This window comes from Panicum hallii, chromosome 2 (genome assembly GCF_002211085.1).
Source record: "Panicum hallii strain FIL2 chromosome 2, PHallii_v3.1, whole genome shotgun sequence".
NCBI classification, from domain to species: Eukaryota; Viridiplantae; Streptophyta; class Magnoliopsida; order Poales; family Poaceae; genus Panicum; species Panicum hallii.
The window spans coordinates 39,670,548-39,694,661 of record NC_038043.1 but is presented as its reverse complement, the minus strand read 5'-3'; the positions used below and the strand labels follow the sequence as shown (position 1 = coordinate 39,694,661).

Below are 24,114 nucleotides of genomic sequence, written 5' to 3'. Positions count from 1 at the left end.
CGAGGCCATCAAGAAAGAATTAGCAAAACTACTCGCGGCTAGTTTTATTAAGGAAGTATACTACCCCGAGTGGTTAGCTAACCCTGTACTTGTATTCAAAAAGAATAAAAATGAATGGAAGATGTGTGTGGATTATACTGATCTCAATAAACACTGCTCGAAGGACCCCCTTCGCGCTCCCACGCATCGATCAAGTCATTGACTCCACGGCTGGTTGCGTCTTGCTCTCCTTTCTCAACTGCTACTTGGGCTGTCATCAAATAGCTCTCAAGGAGGAAGATCATATCAAAATGGCATTCATCACCCCTTTGGAGCATATGCTTATACTACAATGTCTTTCGGGTTGAAGAACGCAGGAGCCACCAATCAACGGGCCATCCAACTGTGTCTTGCGGATCAACTACACCGCAACGTTGAAGCTTACGTAGGTGATGTGGTCATCAAGACTAGATCCCATGACAAGTTGATCACTGATCTCGAGGAGACTTTCAATAGCTTGCGATGATTTTGATGGAAGCTCAACTCGACAAAGTGCGTCTTTGGCGTGCCTCAAGGCAAACTACTCGAGTTCATTATCAGCCACCATGGGATCGAAGCAAATCCAGAGAAGATCAACACCATTACAGCCATGAATGCACCAAAGACGATCAAGGACGTCCAGAAGCTCACTGGCTGCATGGCAGCTTTGAACCGATTCATCTCCCGACTTGGAGAAAGGGGACTACCCTTCTTTAAGTTGCTCAAGCACCACGACAAGTTCAAGTGGACTGAGGAGGCAAACTAGGCGCTTCAAGACCTCAAACACCACTTGCAGTCGCCACCCATCCTGACGGCTCCGCAACCAGGCGAGAACTTGCTGCTCTACATCACCGCGACTACTCACATCGTCAGCACGGCAATCGTGGTGGAATGATAAGAAGAAGGCCACGCCTTTAGGGTGCAGTGACCAGTTTACTTCATCAGTGAAGTCCTTTCCGAATCTAGGGTTCGTTACCTGACGATTCAAAAAATTCTTTATGGTATCCTCATCACTTCCAGGAGGCTTCACCACTAGTTCGATGCATACAATATCCTGGTGGTCTCTGACTTCCCATTGGCGGATATACTCCACAATCAGGACGCTACCGGACGCATCTCCAAGTGGGCAGTGGAGCTGGGAGCCCTTGCACTCGACTTCAAGTCCCGGACAGCCATCAAGTCGCAAGCACTAGTCGATTTCATGGCGGAGTGGTGAGAAAATCAAGTGGAAGCCCCAACTAACGAGCCAGAGCATTGGGTCATGTACTTCAACAGCTCACTCAAGCTCGGTGGTGGTGGTGCGGGAGTACTTTTCATCAGCCCGAGAGGAGAACGGCTCAAGTACGTGCTTCAAATACTATCCGAGGTTTCCAACAACGAGGCCAAGTACGAGGCATTGTTGCACGGCCTACGCTTGGCAATCTCCGTGGGCATCAAGCGGCTACTTATCTATGGCGACTCCTTACTGGTGGTTCAACAAGTCAATAAAAAGTGGGATATCAACAAGGACACCATGGATGCCTATGTCATGGAATTATGCAAGCTTGAGAAAAAGTTCTCGGGGTTGGAAATTCATCATGTGGTCCGCGACAACAATGTGGACGCGGACGTGCTCGCCAAACTGGGTTCGGATCATGCCAACATCCCACCGGGAGTATTCGCTCACGAGTTGCATTACCCTTCCATCAAGGCACCAGACTCAAGTAGCATCGTTCAGGGTCCCAAGGAACCCGATCGAGAGGTCCTGATGATCGAGGTCGACTGGAGGGTGGCCTTCATCAACTACATCCAGGAGCACAAATTACCCCCAATGTCGACCCAAAAAGCGCTGAAGCTACTTGCATCCTACGGTGCAGCAAAGGGTATGTTCTAGTTGGAGGGAATCTGTATAAGCGTGGATCAGCTTCAGGCATACTCATGAAGTGTGTCAGCATGGAGGAAGTCAAAGAGATACTCCAAGAGATTCACGAAGGTGTGTGAGGGAACCACGCTGCTTCTCGCACACTAGTCGACAAGGCGTTTCGCTCTGGTTTCTACTGGCCAACTACTTTGGCAGATGCCAAAGCACTCGTTTGCCAGTGCACCAATTGCCAATTCTTTGGCAAACAGCCTCATGTTCTAGCTCATAACCTGATCACTAGTCGGGTAGGTTTTCATGGAAGTGACCTGGATAATCTGGGGGATAGGTTTACATGGAAGTACTACTCGGGTACAAGCCTAGGAGTCCTACCGAGTACTTCTCGGGTAGTTTCCTACCGTGTCCGACTAGTTTCACTACTGTACGAGTAATCCTACTGCATTACGAGTAGTTACAATAAATGTAGGGCGTGGACCATGTCCCATCCCGTATCCTAGGAGAAATATGCCACGTGTGCAGTCCCATGCACCCGGGTCTGACAGGATGAGAAACGACTTGGGACTCTGATTCCCCGTAAGCTCTTGCACATTGCCTTCTTCTCATCATGTGTCAAGTTGTAGCTAGCCGAGGGAAGTTCATATCTTCCATTCCCTTTATCCACAGGGTGAAGATCTTCTCTTATCTTTATGGCTACCATGTCTTGATGTGACTTTAAGATATCCTTTATCTTTGCTAATGTCTCTAGAAGGAGCCCAATTGTGTCACCAGACACATTCTTTTTCAAGTGCATACCTTCAATTGCATGGCGGATCTCAAGATACGCCCAATACAGGAAGTACTTGTAAAAGATGGATAAACAATACGGTGTCATCCACGCAGACTGTGTATCCCGTACTACCTTTGATCTGTCCCGAAAGGATAAACAGAGCCTGGTAATCATGGATGGTGAAAAAGATAATAGCCCTTAAATTAAGGGTCTGCCGTGTAAAACCATCAACGATATCGATACCCTTTGTCCATAGAGTTTCCATCTCTTGTATAAGGATGGATAGCAGAAGATACTTTCTCTTTTGGCACAACCATGTAGGAAGGTTGTACATCATCAAGATCTCTGGCCATGTGCTGTGAGTGCAAGTCATTTCATTAAATGGATTCATTCCATCCGTACTCAATGCAAACCGAACATTCCTTGAGTCTTTTCCAAATTTCAGATAATACTGCTCATCGAACTTCTTCCACTGGTGAGCATCAGCTGGATGTTGAAGCTTTCCGTCGCCCTTCTTGCGCTTATCTGAATTCCACCAGCACATCAATTCAGCATCCTTTGGGTTGGAGAAGAAATGCCTCAAGTGATCGGCAACTGAGAGTTACCACATAACCATAGCAGGAATTATGCTCTGCTTCTCAGAGATGCCTAAAGTAGTATTTGCTAATTCAACTGAGGCAATACTATTCGTTGCACCCTTCCTCTTCCTTTTGTTCCCATCTCCTGGACCTTGATTGTCGCCACCATAATAATCGGCACCGTTTTTTTTTTGTTGACATGCAGAACATATTGGACATTTATCCAAGTCTTTGAACTCCACACCCATCGTGAACGGGCTGACAAGCTTCTTCGCTCGATATGTGTTGGCAGGCACTTTATTGGGCTTTGGAAGCAACCAAGCCAAGATACGCAGGAGATCATTGAAAGTACTGTCTGACCAGCTGTGCTTAGTATTTAGGATCAACAGCTCAAGTATGAAACGGAGAATGGTCTAGTGTTTCGGACATCCTTTAGATCGCTCGTATATATTTTTCCTCTGCTAATTTTTTCACCATCTTGAACTTTGCCAACCCCTTAGCACTACCATCTAATATCTCTGCTTTAGTGTGATGCAACAACTGGCTCAGGAAATCACCGTCATCGATAGGCCCGTCGATACCATCACCATAGCCTCCACCAACATCTTTATCATCGCTGCCAACATCATCAAAATCATCATAAGCATCAAACAATCTATTACACTCGGCGTCCTGTATGATTTCATTGAGCGGATTCTCCATCGGAGGGGGTGATTTCTCGCCATGATATGTCCAGAGTGTGTAATTCTCAACAAAACTACCCACCAGCACATGCGATCTGATTGTTGTTGTGTTGCTGAATACTCTCATATTCTTGCATATTTTACATGGGCAAGATATCCTCTGTGTCTTCTCATTTCTTGCGTGGTTTTCCGTAGTTTGAATGAATTTATTAAGTTCTCCACGAAAATAGGCATCTGTCCTTCGTACTTTATACATCCATGTCCTATCCATTTCTAAACATCGAGAGATAATTTAGATGGCTTAAAACAAGCTCTTCAATAATTTTTAAAATATAAAACAACCTCTTCAATAATTTGAAAAAATTCAATTTAACATGAAAAAAATCAAGACCCAACCTATTATTGAACAACTAAATTTTATGGAAAAAACTATCATGCATGTGTGTAAATATAGAAAAGAAACAAAGCTTCTTCTCTCTCCTCCATGGATCTAGAAATTTGTTTACTAAGGAATGAGGCTAAAATATGAAGATTCGGCCCAAATGATTACATAATCTTGTTCTCCTACTAAAATAACCTAACTTCATCCAAAAGTTTGAGACAAATGGAGCCCGAAATGGCAAATCCACACCATGAAGATATAGATCTAGCTCGAGGTAAGAGAGCTCTATTTGAGCCTTAAAACTATCTAAAAAAGCTTAGAAAAGATATGGGATTAGTATCTTACCTCCTAGAGCTCCCAACTTGAAGGAAATCAAGTTTAAAACTTCCCTTCCCCTTTCTTTCTTTTTTTGGATTTTTGGGCAGCACCTCCCCCGAGCAAGCCATGGGCTGTCAGGAGGAGGAAGCCACTACCCAGATTTTTATGGGTATTTTTAACCATCACCCGACCCTAAATATATATTTACAGGAGCGGGTGGCCATCACCCGCTCCTGAAAATAACCCCCATTTTTGGGGGACGCCATCACCCGCCCCGTGTAAATTGTATCTTTAAGGGCGGGTGACGCAATCACCCGACTCTAAAGATGCATTTTCTACTACTACAGTAACCCCATTTCTTCTGTAGGAAGAGGTATATTTTGACCCGACTCTGGAGAAAACGAGGCGCTGCTACGAATCGTCGCAGTAGTGTGAACCAATTCTGCACTTCGGCCAGTAAAGACGGGGCATCCTTCATTATTTCGACTTTCTCGTTGGTTACTCCCACTTCCTTGAAGTTTTCCCCAACTGCAAGGAACTCAAGGCACCTGGACTTGAGCTTATGGCACTTGCCGCACGTCCGCTCTTCGGCAAACACCAGGTTGGACAGCACCGTGGATACCGAGATCGTGGCACACAGCACCTCCTCGCACATCTCCCTGAGGGTGTCCAGGCCGTACCTATCGGCAGCTACGTATAGATGCTGGAACTCCATCTTCAGGGCAGCGTCGTCCATGTCGGCAGCAACCGCGGGCAGCAAGCCATGGTACATGTACTCGAGCATGAACTTGAAGGTGGGCGCCCTCATGTCATGGATGGTGATCGAGCTCGCTTTGCTCTCGGCCATCTGGCCGTAGAGCTCTGCCTTGAAGACCGGCGAGCGAGCGGCGAGCACGAGGCGGTGCGCCCTGAAAGTTTCCCCCTCGACTTGGAAGGAGACGTCGGCGAGATCCGGGATCATGGAGATGTCGTAGTCTAGTCTGGTTGGAGTCGGCAGCAGCAGCGGCGGCCAGCCTCTGGCAACAGCCACCGTGCAAACCGCGGTGAAGTGGCCGTTGACGACGCAGTTCGCCTCGACGTCGGCCCTCTTGGCGAGCAACGAGATGCCTCCCTCGCATTCTCCGGTGGCAGGGACGAGCTCCCGTCTGTGCACCACGTGAGGAACGGGCAGGCCGGTCCTGGATGGGAGATCGATATGCCCGGTCACGACCTTGAACCTCTGGTTGTGCGTGCGGGTGATCACGACGGAGATCTTGATCGTCAAGGCCCTCGAGTCCCAGTGCGGCCAGTACTTGGTGGTGATCCTGAAACCAGCAGCGGCAGGGGCGGGGACGTCGGTCTCGACGCACTGGACGCCAGGGAGATGCTTGGTGGCCGAGTTGTTCACTCTGAGATTGAAGGACTTGGCCTCTCGGGCATGGAAGACGACATTAGATGCCTTCTGTTCGGCCATGGTGGTGCTTCACGATGATTGAGGGGGAGAGTAATACGGTGGCCGGGGAACGGGAGGAGGGAAGCCTTTTAATTGGTTTGGTGCCGCGTGTATGGAAATTCAGCTGCATCGAGAATCTCTTTCTGATTGTAGAAGCAAATCGTGGGAGACAGGGACACTGGCTGCCCTGCATGTTTTTCTAAAAGAGCTGCAGCTTATTTTATCATGCTATATTTGTAGTCGAGAATGTGACTTTTCTCTATCTCAATCTCAACCTATTTCTAAAGAGCGGACTGTTTCCTCATCCATCATTGATTTTGATCCATTAAATTTCTATCGGATGTGGAATGAAAAATAGACAAAATTAATTATACTGGGATTGGAGTTCTCTAACCCCTACTAGCAGGAATCCAGGTCTCTCCTTCATCTTTCCTATAAATAGCGAGCGAGCTGAAGAGAGGCGAGCAAGAGAGGAATGGTAAAGCCGGGCACGGACATGCATGACTTACCTTGAGGAGAAAGTAGAGCACGCAGTAGCTGTACTTGCATGGAAACAATGCGAGAAAGCCAGCGACGAGATGATCTGCAACGAGAGAAGGCTAACTTGCTCATCAGGCCACAACGTCCGGACAGGGACACACGTTAAGATTGTGGGCAAATAAATAGTCCGTAGGAACGCACAGATATAATTGCTAGTCTATATCTATTTCTAAAGCATAGATCTTTAATTTGGTCGGTTGTTAATTAATTTTAGCTATTATAAACTTCTCATCGGATGTAGAATTGAAATTAAGTGTGAGTGGAACTCGCGTCAGGATTAAAGTCTCCTCCAACTTAAAGTCGAGGTCGCCTTATCTTATTCATGTAAATAGCAAGCAAGTTACAGGAGGCTAAACAAGAGAGAAGAGGAAGGATGCGGGCATGTGTGGATTACCTTGAGGAGGAAGTAGAGCATGCCACCGGCATAGAGACGGCGCTCGCAAAACAACGGCGCATGGAAACCAGCGACGACGCTAATGTGCGGACGGTACGTGAGTGCGAGCAACAAGAGAAGGCTGGCTCACTCGTTGAAGGTTGAACCACGATGTCGGGATGGGGGGACACACGATAACATTGTGGCGCTGTCAGTCAAAACTTATTCAGGAGAATTTTGAATGAGGATATTGTCCCATGAAATTCAATGATACCCTAATCCACGTGTACGAACTGTGGCTATTGAGGGACAATATAGTCGTTGGAACTGAGTGTATATTAATAGGTATTTTTGGTCACAATGATGGATTCAAAATCATGATAAGATTATCCAAATCAAATGATCCCAAGTCATAGAGAAAGGAAGTCAGAGTAAAAATTCAAAGATGACAGAAGAAGAAAAAACAAGACATAGGATGAAAAATCATTGTCACCGGATAATCCGATGGGCATCAGACGTGAATGGCATCAAAGTGGCATAGTCGAGGAGCATTGGTCCAAATAAAAAACTCGATCCCGACGAATTGACCTTCCTAAAGGTGAGTGGCGCGCTTGCGGACGCGTATCACGCTGCAACTCAGTGGATCGCGCATTTCCTGTTAAGTAGCACAGCGAGTGGCCTTTTTTAACTCCGTGCAAACCCGCGTCGAGCAGCGCTCGAACTCGGGCGGCAGGCGCTCCACCGAGCTGCCTTACCAACACGCTAAGCGCATCCACAGTGGAGCCGTAGGTGCTACCATATATTAATGTCTGGTTTGGCATAGCTTATGCTAAAACGGCTTCAGCACTGAAGCCAAAGCTGGTGAAAGCTGGTGAAGTTTCGTCTAGCTTCCAGTTCATTTTAGCACAGATTTATAAAACAACCTCACGCTACAGTATCTCGATTTGCATGAAACTGGTGAATCTGAAACAAAATAAGCTATGCCGAACAGAGTCTAATATATAGCTTGTTATCGAGCAGCACAACACACTAATACAAGAATATATTCTAATATTTACATGAATTCCTTCGCTTTCCTTTAAAATTTTTTGATTCCATAAAATAGTAAAATGAAACCCAACAATAAATATATTGGATTCTGTCGGTACATACGGATAGAGGTATCTCCTGCTAGTATGTCCAACCCGAGGAGCGCGAGGTTATCCGTAACCTCGCGCTAAGCCTTTGGGTGACAGGACGTACGGCCCGGGTTTGACAGCTGGGGTCACGGTCTCCGGACCTCACCCCGCGCTCTAACAGGTCCGGCGCCTCCACGTGCCCACGAGGACGTGACGCACAGGAACGGCTACCGCGGGCCCGGATCACTGCGGGGTGGTCCGGGCCCCTACGTGTGGAAGCCGAACCCCCATGGGGGAATGTGCGTCTGTGCCAGCCTTGGCGGCCCGGACCTCCGTTCCCTTCGGGGAAGAGATCCGGTGCCACCACGTGCCCCCGAGGAAGTGGCTGCTAAGCCGGCTCTGCCACGTGTCCGGTGGCAGCCAGCCTTTAGCGGGAAGCTAGCCCAACTACCGCATTAAATACGGGTAGGTGGGGTGCACGCGCCCAAGACAGAGTATGGGCTGCCCACTGACACGTTGGGCAGGTATGCTGACACCACGGTAAGCCCACCTGTTACCGAGGCGGTGCGTCGCATCACCGCGCTGCAAGCACGGGCAGGCGACGTGTAGTCACATCACAGCGCCGCGCGCGTGAGCGAAGGGTAATTATGATCTGCTGCAGGAGGGCTGCGGCGTGCGCTGCTACCGTGCGCCAAGGATTGCATTACCGGCGATACAGCATTTATCAGTGAGCTCCGGTAACGATAATCAGTTGAAAATCGGTGAAAAATCGCCAAAATCGATTGATAAAGAGACTTAAATTCAAAAAAATGAAATTCAACAATTTATCGTCGATAATCGATGCAAACTGAACGATTTATCGCTTCGCCTACTGAAAATATGTTTTGGCAGTGGAAAAAAATAAAGATTTGATAGCATTTAATTTTTAGGTTATGTATTATATTATATTAGATAAATTACACATACATGCACAATTTTGCATATAGAATTGCCTAAGAAATAAATATGTTTACATATTTTGCCCATAAAATTGCATAAAGCACATGAATTTGCACATATATACAAACCACGAAGTGCATAGTTCATATAAACAAACGAGTGCATAGTCCATACAAACTTCATAGTTCACAGAAATAAAAGAGTGCATAGTTTATACAAACCTCATAGTGCATATAAACAAGAGTACATAGTCTATACAAGCCACATACAAACTTAGCAGGCATATAGTCCATACATGAAGGCATTCGGCATATTAATTTAATCATTTTTCGGTCTCTTCGATTATCGACGCCACGATCAGCTCCCTCGCTCCCAGCTGCAGCATCATCGATAATTGCCGCATATATATTGATTATCGGCCTTAATCGTACGAAAATCGGCCTTAATCGCACGAGTTAGTGGATGGTAACCGATAGTTAGATAAAAATATTTTTTTTCTAAGCAAACAATTGTTGCTTTCAACATGTGACAATATTCTGGAATCAAAAGAAGGTCTAGTTTTTTTATAAAAATAAGTTCCCTACTTTTTATAAATTTTTTTAAATTTTTGAATTTTTTATTGAAATCTAGAGAAATTCCAGTCGGTTTACGTTCTCAGCTAGCATCGGTAACGATAAATTTCACCGATAATCGCGATTATCGAGCAGTTTTGTATTCCCTGCCGTGCGCGGAGGCTACAGCATAGCGGGTCAATATAGCCCCTTCGCCTGTCAGCGGGAATTGACCCAATAGCACGTCTTCTACTGTGCATGTCACTAACACCATGCATTGTGCTAACGGCGTATGACCATACCCTGGTACAGGATACGCACGGGGGCCGAAGAGCAGGATTTCCAAATCTGTAGCTTTTAAGGCTCCAATGTGTATGTTATTTAATATGTCGCCGGGTCCACCTGTCGGGACCCCCGCTCAGTGTACGCGCTTCTCTTGAGCCTATAAAAGGAAGAGCGCGCTCGTTAGAACACAGGTTCTCTCAAGTCCTACAGACACTCAAACTCTCTGGGTAGCTTCCACGAGCAGTACAACACACAGTGGACGTAGGATTTTATACTCCGACGGCCTGAACCCCTCTAAATCCTTGAGTCCTTTCCATGTTCTTACGCCTCTTGATCAAGCAATCCTTAATTTTCCTCAAACTCATCTTAGACTAGGATTAGACGTGTGCATTCCACCACCTGGCTAGAAATTTCCTCCGACAGATTCCATCGGCAAAATTCGAGCAATTTTTGTTTCCATTAGATGTGTGCCTGTACGTTGCTACAGATAAAAAATATTAAATCTTGCCAGCGTTATATAATCTACATTGACTCAACGAGCCCTATGCATTAGACTCAATAAGCACTGAGCATTAAATTTGAATAGTACTAGAGCAGTTGGATCCTAATTATGTAGATTTTGTATGACTGAAACAGAAAATCTAATAAGGAAAATAAAAGAGATGCATTCAGGGGTAGCATAAGCAATTTAATCTTCTGCAATGCCTTTAAATGATTCAAGTAATCTGACCTCGGTCTTGCCTTTTGGTAGTTGGTACAAATAGAAAAAATAACTAGTTCAGTACAGATAGATCGCGCATGCATGCTTGCACAATGGCCATCTAAATTCATTATCTCGGTAGAATTTTCTTTCCATCTTGTAGATTTCATCTTTGAACTTCACCATTCATACATGTGCCCATGAGGCCATAAAACCTCAATCGAATATTGCAACCTTAGCATTTATATTGATTTGTGCTAGAACATCATCGACCCCTGCAAACTCATTTGAACATCAGCTTTTGTTTTGGCTTAACCAGTGATGACTGATGACAGTGCTGTTGAGCTGACAAGTTCAACAATTGATGTCACAGCTCTCTTTTCACCCTATTTGAGCTCACTTTCATCTGTGAACATTCATTCACCCTACTTTGCTTCTTTATATGTAATAGTACCTTTAGCCATGTCATCTAACAGTTGTTCCTGATGCATCATCAACTCTAATGATTAACTTTACTGAGTATGATCCCAAGACTGTTGATGCCAAGTTTCTCTGATTAGAGGCCAACAAATCACTATTATCCTCAAAATCATAATTCAGAAAAAAAATAGGAGCACAGTTTTAAATTAAACAAACCAAAGTGCATCACGATATCCAAATCCACATGGTTTTTCCTATGATGCGGTTAGGATATTCTTAACATGTTGAGGAAGTATTTTCTGATATGCAATCCCATCAAATGCCAAAACGTCAGTTAGAAAGTTCTACCTCAGTGCTCGGCCATCCTTTGATTAAAATTAGTATATACATAAATATCTAGTTGTGTTGGATTATATCATATTTTGGAAAATGCACTGAAAACAAAAAAAACACAATGGAAAATGAGGATTAGGTGAGAGCTGACTACCGATTAGATGTATGATTCAAGAAAATATGCATATTAATCGGATGGCAAGGTTCAGAAGAAAATAAACTTTCACATCACAAACTAATGGGTAAACAGGGCGATTTAGCAAAGGAAGAACTGAAGAAGTGCATTGTTCCTATAAAAAAGCAAAGAATATTGAATATAGTTTTCTAACAGGCAAGGCTCTATCAATGTGCTCCTGCCCAATATATCAGGTCTATTTATTTTGGAACTCATGCATTTATCCATTGATGATAACATATTCTAGAAGTAGATTTGGAGGTTGTTTATTTGTTCCATTCGCCACATTTAAGACATTATGACTACAGAGTATATCCTAATAAATCTACAACAAAAGTGCCAAAATTCTGCACAAAAATTCTGTAGACAACCTACATATTCTGTAGTATCATTTTTTTCCACAAAAAATTTGATAGAGCACAATAAAGACCGTTCTTTTATATATAGATATGGCTTGTACAAGAACAAAGCAAATTATCTCTCACCTTGATTCAACAGTCTGCCTCAGATTGGAAGCACCACCTGCATGAAGGGCCCGAGCTTCTGTTGCTCCGGCAGCAACTCCTCCAGATGTTGACTGTGCCACCTCAACCCAATCTAATCCCATTGAACCAACAAAGAAAATAGGATACAAATCAGACATAGCAGCAGACCAAATCATAGCAGTAGAGCAGATAAACCCCACAAGAGAAGATGGTCTACGAGTAGACTGCAGAAGGACCAATTTCGAGAGAGGGCTGGGGTGACAAGTTCCTGATGGGCGCTGGGATTGTGATGCCAGATGTTCATGGTTGTCCACATGTCAAGCATAGCAAGTGTCGGGGCGAAATCAGGCTGCAGAGTTGTGATGGCCAAGCATCTCCATGCTACTGGTGTGGTCGAGGACTTCTGGCTAGCACTTAATCAGCACCTCGAACTTGAAATTGATGGTCACAATTTTGGCATTTCGTTGAACACCATGTAGGCACCATATTGGTGTAGCTGGTGACTATATGAATGGCGCCACCAGCTTGACCGCCACTGCATACGAATTGGTAGTGGATGAGAAGGAGACATATTGTCCTCCGCCACCGCTGCTGCCAACAACACCGCCCCTGCCCAGGGCCCTTCTACCCTGAAACCGCCAATGTCATTGTCAGATAAAATTAAGAAAGAGAACAAAAGCAACGACCACAAGGAAAGGCTAGAGAACCCCAAGAACCTCCACCCATCGTGTTCATATGCCGTGATTGAAAACGGGATCAGAAAGAAAGAGTGGAAAAGGCACAAGGCAGAATATGTGGTGGCCTTAGCTTGCATTAGTCGGACAGTCTGCATATAGGAAATCATTCACCCCGCGCATGCATATAATATAAGTACATCTGTTCTTCCACGATCAAAAAAGGAAGTCAACAATTACAAGTTAATGGGGAAAGGTTCAAAATTTCCTCCACCAATCATCATCACAAACTAATGGGGAAGCAGGATGGTTTAGCCAAGGAAAAAGTGCATCTCCACGCACTGAAGAATCTTTTCAGACAGCATCTAGATAACAGAAGTGACACAATGAGTTAAGACACTGAAATTTCTGCCAGTGACAGCCACCTTGTCTTAGACATAGACCAGCAATGCTTAATCAGGAAAGCTGAGCAATATACGATTTAGTTAAAATAGTGTACTGAGATGTCCATCAAAATGCTACCTGTGGTAAAGAAACAAAATAATGGTTCTGGACTGTGTATGTATCTGGCTGAATTAGTCTTCCCTTTTAATTCTTGTATCTCTACCTGTGGTATAGAAATAATTGCTGAAGTGATCTTCCCTTTAGAGTTTGTTGCATAAGACATCAAATTATAGACCAACTCTCACTATTAATGTAGCAAAGACATAACCAATTCACAATAATGCACACACTATTTAGTGACTGAAGGTATATATACCTTTGTTTTTTTGTTTTTGTGAATTACAGTGAGATAATTGAGTTTGGATGAACATCCACAGTAAAGACCCCTTATTTACCAATGAAATAAACCAATCAACACCAAGCATAACTCATTTGGCGGAAATGCAATTTTTCCTTTAGATTTTGTGTGATAAACAATTCAGATACACCATCACTCTCTTGTATCAAATAAATTACGACACCATATAAGTTTGATACAGAGGCATAAAGACAAATTGATAGTGAGACATGGACACAAGTACTCGTCTTCCTAAGCGCAGGATACTTCCTCCCTTCCCGGCTCCCACAGTGGTACACATCGTGTTCAAGGATGCAATATTAGACTCAGTTTGCTCCTGGAACTGAATCAAACAAATTGCAGCAACATCCAACTTGACGGTCCAATGAGGCATTCCATCAAACATCTGGTGAGCAGAGAGCTTGCCAGGTGCATTTCGCAGCATCTAACCACGACCTCGCCTGGCACATCTGCACCTACAGGAGGCCCTGCTCACCAAGCGGAGGGGTGGTGTCTCTAGATGAACCCACCATTGCTCCAACTGCACTGTCATCCGACGACGCCGACGGGAAGGCAAGTGTGGTGTGCACTGGCCATGCCCCTAATTGTAGGGCTTCTTGATTTTGCACCCAAATTCAGGGTTCAACACCAAATCCCATAAATTTCGTAGGGGTCAGTGAAGGGGAATGCTTACCTTTTGTTGTCTGAGTTCACAGCCGTGGGAGGAGAGAGGATGAGCAAGGGAGGTGGTGCGACGTGCTCCACAGGACGGCGCCGCAACGGCACGGCTGGTCGACGGCGCAACGGCGGGACGGCGACGCGACAGCCGGATGTTGCAGCACTCAGGTCTCCACGCGTCGGGACGGCGGCACGACCTGCTCCACAGGATGGCGCCGCGACGCCACGGCAGGTCGACGGCGCAGCGGCGGGATGGCGATGGCCACGACGCTTGCGTCAAGATGGAGGCGACGCTGCGTCGGGGAAGGAGAGGCAGCAACGACGGGGTGGAGGAGGCCGGGTCGCTGGCCATACGGCACGGCGCGGGGGTGGAGGTGGCCGAAGCGCTGGCGGTGGAGCGCGGGGGTGGAGGCGGGTGGAGCGCTGGTGGTGGCGTTTTCAGCGGCCGTGCCTGAACTGGAGCGTGAGGGTGGAGAAGACCGGGGGCGCGAGCGGCGGAGGTCGGAGGAGACAGAGACGCGGAGGCGGCGGTTGTGCCGGGAGGGGGATGGGGCGGAAGTAGGGACGAAGAATCAGACGGCTGCAGATCGCAGGTGAGAGGACGAAGAATCGTACGACGAGAGGAACGCAGCGGCAGGACGACGCGCGGAGGGGGCGACGGGTCGCAGGACGACGTACCGTCGCCCTCTCATTATCATAGTACTTTTATTTACATCCATCACCTTAAACAGAGCACCCCTGACAGAAGAAATCATTCCATCAAGCCAGTAAGCCAACCTTTTGAAGGAGCACCAACGATCCTCGCCGCCACCGACCTCGCTGCCGCAGGCCGAGCCTTCTCCATCTCCCGTAATGAAGAAGAACCCAGGATGAAACTCACGGCCGGAACCCGAAACGACGAAAAGATCTTCAAAGCCCATTAGTAGCGCACTAGAATAAGCATGCCATTTATCCGTTGAACCTCCCGAACGGTCCATGCATTCACCAGGCTCAGTCGTTGGTGGCCTCACCGGTACCACCCAGTCGACAAGCAGCAATCCCGCAACGGGAACTGAAGAACACCAACTCGAACATACGAGCAGGTGGAGAACAAACCTCACAAAGCAGTCACAGAGGACAACAAGACCATCTGAACCACTTCGGAGGGACAAAACAATCCCCCGACCTCCAGCAGCCATATCGGTGGTTGCAAACCCGGTGATACTGCAGACACCTTGGACACATCCGGCGCAGATAAGCTCACGCCGGATTCGAGCACCGACGCAGAAGAAAACATCAAAGAAAGCGTCATCAATGTTGAACCATCCGCATAAAACAATTCATGTCCAAGACGCCCCACATGCACCGCCAAACTCCGATCACCACCAACATAGTCACCAGAAAAAGCATGGAGGAAGCAAAAGATTCCTGACGAACTCTGCACCGGGAAGAAATCCAACCCAAATCCCAGAGCAACTAACCTGGCCGACCTACGGAACGCCGTGGAGGAAATCACCATAGGAGAAAACCAATGTACCCCTAGATCTACTCTACTAGGTAGTATATACAACCAGCGGTTGATTCCCCAGCTTCCCTTCATCTCCAACGCCGAAGGTCGCCGGAGAAGAAGGGAAACCGGCGGAATCGGTCTCGGACTCGGAATCGCTCTAGAGTCGCCGCTCTTCTTTCCTGTAGCAGAGGAACGGGATGCTTATAACCTAATTATTGTTTGGTTGCGGGACTAAATTTTCTTCATTCTCACATCGAATCATTGATGCTAATTAGAAAGATTAAATATGAAGTAATTATAAAACTAACTACAACATATATATATATAGAGACTAATCCGCGAGACGAATCTATTAAATCTAATTAATCTATCATTAGTATAGATTTACTGTAGCACCATATTATTAAATTATGAACCAATTAGATTTAATATATTTATCTTGTAAATTATTCTCGATCTGCGCAATTAGATTTCTAATTAGTTTATTTTAATATTTCTTATTATTAACTAAATATTCGATAGGATAGACACTAAAATTTAAAATTTAGAGTAGAGATCACTCAGGTTCACCAGTGGACTTTAAAAAAAAAAGGTTAAAAATATTAAATTTGAAAAAGGGGTGCCGATTCGGAAAATTTTTAAAAAGGGGTACCTCCCACCCGACCAACGGGTGGGAGGCGTGGGGCCGGACACCTCCCGCCCATCCAACGGGCGGAAGGTGCCAAATCTTTTTCTAGGCCCGTCCCGAGGGTCTCTTCGCGAATAAGAAACTTTTCTTATTCGCGAAGAGGCCCCTGACGCGGCCGCGGGGGCATCCCGCCCGCCTAACGGGCGAGAGGTGCGGGGCCCCTACAGTGCGGAGGGGCATCCCATCCATTGGGCGGGCGGGAGGTTCCCCTCCCCTATATAAGCCCCCACCTGCCCCCTAAATTCCCATTTTATTTAGCAAAAAAGAAAAAAAGAAAGGGAGGAGAGGAAGAGAGGAGAGGAAGCGGTGAAACCCTGTTCACGCGTCGGTTTGGAGATATATTCTCGTTCTAGTCGCATAATTACTTGAAAATAACTATAATCTAGGAAATATTTCTTAGAATAGTTATATTTTGAATAGTTTTCAGTATTTTCAATTGTTTTTAGTATAACTTATATTCTGAATAGTTTTGAATCTGGAAAATATAATCTGGGAATTGCTGAAACTTAGAGTCGTTGTGTATTAATATGTACTATAACTAGTACAATTGTACTATAACAGATATGTCTTCCGAGAAGGGTACTTTCAGTATATATTACGGAGAAGGAAATGTGATTTATGGGCCGAATGGGGTAGATTTAAGTGAATTCAACTGTGCGGTCAGAGGAATTACCAGACCGCACGAGAGGATATTTGAATCCCTATGCAACTGGTTAATGAGCAGATTAAGAATTAATCAGAAGACACACACTGTGAGTGTTCAGTGCGTCATAAATCGTACCACTCACACTTTGATCTGGGAGCTGATGCCACTTGCAAGCAACGATGACTGGTTAAGCTATTTGTAAAATGCAAGTCATTGGCAATGGCCACTGGTACTCCTTGTCAGTGTGTACCAGAAGTCTTTGATAAACATCGAAGCTGCTGCGGGGGATGAAGATGTTGTTGAAGAAGTTGAGGAGCCAAACATTGAGGCAGGTGGCACCGCAGCACCTTAATGCGTGGCTGATGAGGGGGAGAACATACCCTGTATTGTTAACAGCTGCGAGACGAAGATCGTGAGTTGAATGAAGCAATGAATGCCGATTCATCTGATGATGACGAGGATGTGCCTGAAGAATGGGTGAGCAGGGACTTCAGTCATCTTGTCATAGATGAGGAACCCAGCGTGCTTTGGGATTGCAGGGAGAACGAAGTCGAGGCTGCATACGATAATATTTCTCGATTGTTGGCCGTCATTTGTCAGAGAAATTCTGGAAGCTATTATGACCTGAAAAGTCTAGATAGAGGACAAGGTCCGCCCTTCATGTTGCAGCGAGCCTTTTTCAGCTTGGGTCCATGCATTAACGCATTCCAACACTGCCGGCCTATCCTGTGCATCGATGGGACCTTTCTCATAGGAAAGTATAGAGGGCAAATGCTGACAACCATTGCAGTGGAAATAATCAATTGCTTCCGGTTGCTTTTGCTTTTGTTGAGAGCGAGAACACAGACAGTTGGTACTGGTTCCAGAAATAGGTTAACCTTGCAGTCGTTCGGGACAGGGAAGATGTGTGCCTGCTACATGATCGTCACGCCGGCATACTAAGGGCAATACTAGATTTGCAGGAGGGGTGTGTGGAGACCGGAGAGCCAGCCAAGTGGCGTGATGTTCGCAGTAGGTGGTGTATGAGACACATCGGTGCAAACTTTTTCAACCAGTTCAAGAACAAGCACCTTATGGATATGTTCAAGAGGCTATGCAAGGAAACAAATTAACAAAAATTTAACAAGCAGTGGCAAAAACTTGATGAACTGACCGGGAAGAAAAGAAGCGAGGACGCAGCAAAAACCAGAACTGCAAAGGAAGAAACAGAGGCTTTGTGTCCTTTGCCAATAGATACTGCACGTACTCGGAGGAGGTCTGGGTCAGCGGTGAAAACCTTTTCTGAATGGATTGAGAATGAACCGAAGAAGAACTGGGCGTTGCTTTACGATACCGATGGTGCAAGGTACGGCATAATGACCACCAATTTCACCGAGGTTTACAATTGGGTGATGCGAGGTGTTCGTGGGCTTCCACTGGTTGCAATTATGGAATTCATCGTCCACGGGTGTACCGATTACTTTAGGGATCGGTTCACTAAAAATCAGGTATACATGCAAGATTCTGACAGACATTTTGGGAGTATGATGACAGATTATATGACCAAGAAGGTATCTAGCGCCCAGCTACACCACGTACGGCAATGTGGTACACAGGAGCTCAAGTTTGAGGTAGCTCTCAGAGACAGGGCACGACATGGCATGAGACATCAGACTCCTGTAAAGGAGTGCATCCTCAAGGTTGATGGTACTTGTTGTTGCTCATGCATGAGGCCAAAGTTGCTGCACAGACCTTATTCTCATATAATGGCTGCTTGTGCGGATATTGTACATCCTGTCGATATATATGTTTCCCATTACTTCAAAAAGGAGATAATTGCTAGCACCAGACAGTATGAGATCTATGGGTTCCGTATGGTTGGAGCATTCACTGAGGCAGCGAATCCTGTGATCTATATTCCAGACCCGAGAACAGCTTGGGTTAAAAGAGGGCGGCGTCAGACATGGCGTATTCGTAATGACATGGATGAGTCAGAGCTCCGTACGAGGATACAGCGCTGCAGTGCATGTAACCAGAGTGGACACACGTATAAACGTTGTTCGAACAATGATGCTGGGTCTAGTTCTGCTGAAGCAGGCCCTACAGGTGATGCTATAGATGGAAGACCTCCAGTTGCATCAAGGAGTGGGAGACGTCGCCGATCGAGTGCTACTACGACATCAGGCATCGTTTAGTTGTAATTTTATTTGAACGTTGTTTGCTCATGTGTAATATTTGCCGCGTTGAGTTTGTATCAGACCTGGATGTGTATTTGTAATTTTAACAGACCGTTATGTGTATTTGTAATATTTGCCGCAGTGACTTTTAACAGATCATTATGTGTGTTTGTAATTGTAACTGTGACTTGGCATTTGTATACTCTCTGTTGTATTCGTTAAGTATGTTTCTAATATATGTATCATATTTAATTTTTTATGCAGATATGGCGCAGACACCGGAGCTCCTTGACGCGAGCACCGACATACGGCACAGGTCGTACGTGGCAGCGGTGGAGGGGCAGCAGCTTCACGAGTTGCGCCCTCATGTAGCAAAAGAGTTGTTGCACTTGGACGACCGCTAGCTTGACAGGTGATACTTTATATTTTTTTACGGAATGAATGTATTGCTTGTATGAAAATTGTAACCATAATGCAAAATATACAGGTTACGTGAGGCTGGTTTGCTGCCACTCGCACGTATGCTTCAGGCCGGCGACGGCCAAGACGGTGGCGCCAAGAAGCTGATGCAGCTCGACCGCTCTCTACTTGTGGCGTTGGCAGACAGGTGGCGTCTGGAGACGCACACGTTCCACTTGCCGTGCGGGGAGATGGCCCCCACGTTGCAGGATGCGTCGTAGTTGTTCGGGCTTCCCATTGCGGGGGAAGCCGTTGGCCCGGTTGCCGTGCCACCTACCTGGAGGGCGGAGCTTCAGGAGCGGATTGCTTCAGTGAACCCGCCATATTTTTTTGGACGTACCTGACGCGCCCGGCCACGCCAAGGGTTGGGTAATACAATATAGGGTACGTACAATTATCTTTAGTTAATATAATTGAATCATATGTGACTACCTCTAAGCATTAAACAAATATATTTCAGGCTCAGGATCTCCACCCTCTGGCTGGGCAGTACGAGGTGCCGCGCTGCCTAGAGGCATATCTGTTGTGGTTGTTCGGCTGGGCTCTTTTCTGCAGCTCTAGCAGCAACTATGTGGACAAGGTTCTCATCCAGTACGCGCGCGCGATTGCGGATGCGGAGCCGGGCCAGGTACCTGGGTGGAGCTGGGGATCGGCAGTGCTTGCTACCACGTACCGAGACCTTTGCCAGGTCTATTTCAAGACGGAGAGGACCGCCATCATCACAGGCTGTCCACTTCTGCTGCAGCTATGGTCCTACGAGCGATTTGCTATAGCACGCCCCTAATTAGCGAGGAGCCTTATCCGCCCGAGATGAATGGGCTGTGGCACGAGGACAGACCCACGATGGGTTCGCTTTGGACCGATCGATGGGTAAGGTCTTTAATTTACTGTTGCACATTTCTGTATATACAAAGTACCAACACAGTTGTGTAATTTTGCAGATGAGCTGGGCACATCGGCAGGTCCGAAAAGCATACCCGCAGTTCATGTCTGAATTTGATCGGTTGCGGCCACAGGGTGTCATCTGGACCTCGTACACCGCTGCGGTTGTCCAGACACGTGCGCCGTATGGGTTGTCCTCCCTGTGCACGCGTGACGAGGCGTACTGGCTCACAAAGGCGAACCTAGGTTCGATATTGTCGTGGAGCCGTACTGCGTCGAGCGAGTGATAAGGCAGTTTCGGCGATGACAGCACTTCCCTCTCCTACCCCGAGCATTCCAGGCCGTGCCACGCAGCGTACACGAGTATGTTTGTGATAACTCGTTTTCTATTAATTATATAACTGTTATCATGAAATAATATTATCTTCCAAATATTTGCAACAGATATTCATGCAAGGGATATCATGGCAACAAAGTCAACTGGGTTGTCAAGCTGCAGGAGTACGTAGGAGCGTGGCTAGACGCACCTGATGATGTGTGGGACGAGCCGCAGCCACACACAGAGGCGTCTCACGGTGCATACCTCCGCTGGTACCTCACTCGCACTCCTCCGTACGTCACTCTTTCACGTATTGATGACGCGGAGCATCAGCACCCGCCGACCATCTCGGACACGTATCCCTTGTACCGTGATCAGGCGCAGCGTGGTGCGGTACGTCTTTTGCAACTTCAATTACTAGATCTTTTTTTAAAAAATCGATAACAATATTACTCTGCTTCCCATTACTCATGCAGATCGATCTGATCAACTGCGTGGAGGTCGAAGCTGCATCTCAAATCACGTTGTTTGACCGTGAAGTACATGTATCGGAGGCACAGTAAAGAGAGAGGTTTCGTCGGATTCATGACAACTTGACGCGAGCGTTACGTGCACTGACGTGTTGTAGCAAAGACGACGTAGGGGCCTCCAGTTCATCTCAGGCGTCCGCCCACGTGTACACAGCTGGCCCATCGACCTCTGCAGCACCGCACGCAGCGTCCAACGGTACTGCCGCCAGTTCGAGCTGTAAGTCCTTTATAATTTCCATTTCGATCAACTTTGATTTACACGACTAATTTCGTTTGTTTTTATAGTGATGCACTCGACGACAATGGGGCCTCCTCCTGCAAGGATGGAGCCTCAGACGTTTGGCGCCTATGCTCCAGGAACGTCTCTCCCGCCGGGTTCGACGCCAGCTGCTCCGTATTCTCAGGGCTTTACTCAGCATGCGTGGTCAATGGGAGCTCCTGCACACGGTGGTCTGTTCGGTGTGCCGGACTGGGACGGCAGCTGCTGTCAGACCCGGGGCTACCGGGCTGGGGACATAACGTAGTTTAAAGAGGTTTAAGAGATTAAGTCCGTCTTATCTCTTATTCAGTTCGTCTATCTCTTGATTATCCCGTTTAAATAGGAGATAGAGCTAACCAACACGGAGGGGATCTACTCGAAGATATGTTCTGGTATGATCTCTCAGCGGAGGTTGGTTAGCACCTTTGTAACTCTGGCCTCTCGGATATATAAGGGAGGTCAGGAACCCCTCTCAAAACATAAGATCATTAGGTCATTCTACACCACAGGAAATACAAACCACCATACAGGACGTAGGGTGTTACGCTCCGTGCGGCCCGAACCTGTCTAAAAGTCTTGTGTTCCTTGCACCTTCGAGTTCCTGATCTAGGCGTCTCCTCACCCAAAACTTACCACCTTGGGCATATCCCTCGGTGGGCAGCCGGTTAAACACCGATAGCTGGCACGCCAGGTAGGGGAGCGCGTCGAAGATCCACCGGCGAGCTCGATGGCATCGTTCAATTTTATCAGGTCAGTTCCCTCTCAGGGTACGACATTCGTTTTTGGCTCGTGGGTTTGCATCGCAGATGGTGAGGGCAACTTTTGGCGATTCCTCGTTGACATGAGGCTGAGAACCTTCGCTGCGGACCCTCGCAGCGGTCTCGACAAGTTCGTCGACGAGCTCGACAACTTTCCGTTCCATACTTCCGCAGCACAGATCGAGATGGAGTCTGCTCCAGGCTCGACTTCTTCTGGTGTTGCGACAACTTCCCCTGGTTTGGGCTTGTTCCAATCTAGGGATCCGCATGGTCGATCTCATCCTGGCTCATACAAACCGGCCGCTGATCTTCAGGAGGCCAACGTCGCTGGGTCCCTCTCCATGTTAGAGAAGGATCTGGACTTGCCGCTCCAGGACGGAAAGCCTGAAGCCACCGTGTGTTGGGGGGCTTCGGGTTGTTCCGGTCCCGGTGATTTGGTGATCACCTCTCTGCTGAAGGGGCGCATTGTGCATTGGAGGGGCATGATGCTCTCCGATCTACTCGAGGCAGAGGGTCGACTCGTGGCTCACCTTGAGCCATTACCCTTCCAAGAGGGCAGGCCATTGGCCACCGCGGTGGAGGGGTCGACTGAACTAGTCGACGAAAGCTCTCACGACCTTTCCTCCCGCCAGGTGCTGATGGCCGAAGAAGGCGAGGACGATGGGGATCTTCCCATCATCAACTTTGAAGTGATCTCTGAAGATGAGATCACGGCCAACGCTGGTGACGAGAACGACGCCGATCGTGAGGCGCGGAGGGCCAGGAACAGGGCCCGCACAATTCGGCGGAGGAGGGCCAATGAGCGTAGGCGATCTATGCATCGCGAGCTTGACCCTGAGTTCGCTGTCGTAAGCGAGCGGGGTTTCAGGACTCCGGTGGCCAATATCGGCAGGGTGACGGCCATCCTCGAGCGCAGCCACGATCCGGAGGTACGTCAAGCACTTCTCTACGCGCAGAGGGCTTGGATCCAGCTGGATCAATACAATCCGGCGTCTACCATCCGGGAAGAACGCGTGGATGAGAGTCGAAGTCAGGCTCGCAGTCGAACGGCTGGTGGCCGTCCTCAACACCAGATCAGCAACGACAACGCCCGTGGGAGCCAGGCCCCTGTCGGGAGGCAACAGCCACCGCAAGGGGGCCATTTGCGACCGGCCAATTGTCGACCTCCTCCGGAGGACCTGCGCCAACACATCAATGAAGGTCGCGACGCACGGACCATGATCTCCTCCAGGCGCAAGACTCGCGAAGAAGTCGAAACTGAAGGTACTGACTGTAGCGATCGATTCCCTATTTTTTCTGCTCGTTTCAGCAGCTACAAGTACCCAGAGGGCTTCAAGCCGATCGGTATCACCAAGTACGACGGCAAGCAGGCTCCCCAACAGTGGCTCCGTTGCTACTCCACGGCCATCGAGGTCGCAGGGGGTTCAAATATCACAAAAGTCATCTACTTCCCGATGGCTTTGGATCCTGCACCGCTCACTTGGCTGGAGAAAATTGGCAGCAACTCCATCGACTCCTGGGAATGACTTAAGAAGGTCTTCATCGACAATTTCCAGGGAGCAATTACTCGTGTAGGGATTTCGAGCGGAACAGGCCGAAAACTATTGTGGGCCTTCGTGATATGATGCACGATTGGTCCGAGCGGGAGGAGAAGATGCGGGAGCGGTTTCCGCGGCGTCAAGACAGCAATCTGTAGCGCTCAAACGACAACCGCAACGACAAAGGCCAGCGGGACTTTTTAGGGCCACCCTGGAAACGAAAGCCAGATGATGTCATCGCGGCTATCGATCGTCCTTCGCGGGGCAAGAAGTCGACAACGTAGGAGGAGTTCGAGAAGCTCC

At 47.4% G+C, this 24,114-nt stretch overlaps 1 long non-coding RNA gene across 3 annotated transcripts; it reads right to left on the bottom strand.

Moving 5' to 3' along the window:
• Positions 1-10,516: 10,516 nt before the first annotated feature.
• On the bottom strand, positions 10,517-15,785 carry LOC112881541. 3 transcript variants are annotated; one of them, XR_003226484.1, is made up of 3 exons: positions 14,865-15,785; positions 11,955-12,583; positions 10,517-11,093 (listed from the first exon to the last, which is right to left on the bottom strand). It is a non-coding gene; the product is annotated as an uncharacterized LOC112881541 (long non-coding RNA). The 3 variants fall into 3 exon arrangements; XR_003226487.1 differs by having other exon boundaries at positions 15,548-15,785; XR_003226486.1 differs by lacking the exon at positions 14,865-15,785 and adding an exon at positions 14,104-14,856.
• Positions 15,786-24,114: the final 8,329 nt, after the last annotated feature.